The following is a 2443-nucleotide window of genomic DNA, read 5'->3' on the forward strand; positions in this document are numbered from 1 at the left end:
ACCAGAGCACTGAGCTCCCACCGCCGCCTCCAGCCGGGTCAGGGCAGCCCAGGCACCAGTGGGACGACCCATCATCAATAGCCCTATTATTGCTCTTGAAGTCTCTCTCCACTTCCAGACGGATGCCGTGTTACTCCATCACAGCTGCAGTTGCTCCCTTCCAGCAATTCCCAACACAGCACTTAAGGCAGGGATTTATGGGTGGTTTTGAAAGGCATTTTGGAACGAGAAGGAGTTATGGGAAAGGAAGTCAAATTCCCACCATTACCCGGAAAATTCTCCCAGCATCTTTCACGAGAAGGATCATTTACTGGTCCGTTCCTCAAAACAGAGACAAGCTCTCAGCTGTGGCTCTATGTTTAGTCCAAAGCATTTCCCAACAGCAAGATTCAGCAGGGGTTATTCTGGTCCTGCTTGCAAAGGGTCAGGAGACCGAGGCAAGCCTTCAGCGTCTGGCTGCAAGGCTCTGCGGGACTTGATTTGTTCCCTCACATTTTTGTGGATGCTGGTAGCTAAATGAAATGATTTGTTCTCAAGCCACTGATTATTGCCAATCTCAGGGCAAGCGGTGCTGAATATCCTGCTAATTTTGACTCACGTAGCGGTTTGCAAAGGAAAAAGTCATGGGACCAGAGTTACCAAGAGCAGCAGCTATAAAACGACCAGCAGGGATCTTGCCTTACAAGCTACATCTTACCCTTTTTGAAGCTTTTCAGGAACAAAAGCTCACCTGCCGCAAAACTAGCAGTCATCCAAGCAGGCTGGATCAGCAGAATAGATTCACACCAACACTACATTTCACAACCAGGACAGGGGTTTGAAAGACTTTATTTGACACCTTTGCTGGATGTCACAGCTCGTGAATCTAACAGCTCTGCACAGTGTGAAGTGAGGCCGGGCTACTTGCTGTGAGCTCTAGCGTGCCGACCAGTCGCAGGAACGACCGGGGTCCGCAAGGACCTCCTCGATTCCCTTTATTAAAAGGGAATATGTTGTTCCTGGCTAATTCTGGCACTTCGGGACAAGGGTGAGGAGAAGTAGCGGAGGCATTTCTGTGTGTTAAGTGCGACGACTTTCATCAGAACAACTGGGAGGGACTCACTTTCAAAACAATAGCAGATACATACATTGACATGCACATGGCAGATACAATCTGTAGGAACACAACCACCAGCTCATCCACACAGTCTAACCGGCTGCGCGCTTGACCTGAGGCGTGGGGAGAGCCTCTCCCATTCAAGAGAGATCTTCTCCCTCTTTCTTACCTTTCTTTGCACTGACCTTTCCACACTTTACTCTCTCTTTTCACGTCACAGTGCTGTAGAGGTGGGCATGCAACTGGGTCCAGGCTATTCAGCAACCCAAGGCACAGATGCAGGGAGCGGGGGCTGTTCAGATGAGGGGGAGCACTGCGAGACCCTGCCCTGGCCACCGTGGGAATTAGGGACGTGGCACAGGTGCAGGGTGGCTCGAGAGCTTCAAGTTTCTGTTCCCTTCTGCCCAAAGAAGAGAGGAGGGGAGGACAGCGGGAGGAGCACAGACTCATCTGCTGCGTCAGTTATCTAGGGGCACGCAGGCCAAGGCAGAAAAAGCTCTCGGGAAACAGGACAAGTGCAGACCCAGAGCTTGCCGAGGTCTGCGGTGAAACCTCGGTGGGTTTTGGTCCCAGCCCAGGAGAGGGATGAGCAACGGAAGACCGACCCGTGGTGCTGAAGAAAGAAAACAGAGACATTGTGGGAGGAAAGGGTGAGGGATGCAGGGCTAAGAGAAAAGGAGGGAGGCACTTCAAACGCAGGCTGGCCTGACCCATTCCCCCCCCTTTGCAGTCACGGCTGGTCAGCAGGGGGAAAAAAAAGCGGGGAGACTGGCAGAGGGAAAAGTCTTTTCTTCTCATTTTGGCCGTCAGAGCCTTCACCTCCGTGACAGGACAGACGCCCCTTTGAAATCCTCCGTCTCGCCTCTTCACACCTCGGTGCGGAGCAAGGGCTGCAGAAGCCTCCCTCCACCCAGGCGGCCTGGCCGGCTGCTCCTGCACCCTTTGTGCTGGGACCCAGCACAGGCCCCGCAGACACGGCGACATCTCGGCTCGGCTGTGGGAACGAGCTCTGTTAAGCTGTTGCCTCACTCCACCTTAAGGGCACATAAGTGGGAAAAGCTGGTAATGTGGCGAGGAAAGCATGGGGATTAGCAGGCAGCCAGTTCGCTAAGGGAGCTGGGGGGGCTCTAGCCTGCCTTGCTGGGTGCCAGCAGTGCTGGGGAGGGGGGTGAGCTGCATCCGTCCCACCACACCAAAATTAGGTGCTGCAGCTGGGGGACACATCGCAGGGAATCAGCATGAGCAAGTCTGTCTGGCAGCTCTGAGTCCCCAAGGAAATAAGACAGTATTTCAAGGCTGGCGGTTTTCCAAAGGAGAGCAACGCCGGGCTCTGCAGAGGGGTTTGCT

The sequence above is a fragment of the Cariama cristata genome, unplaced genomic scaffold, assembly GCF_000690535.1.
Source record: "Cariama cristata isolate BGI_N322 unplaced genomic scaffold, ASM69053v1 scaffold29990, whole genome shotgun sequence".
Lineage (NCBI taxonomy): Eukaryota > Metazoa > Chordata > Aves > Cariamiformes > Cariamidae > Cariama > Cariama cristata.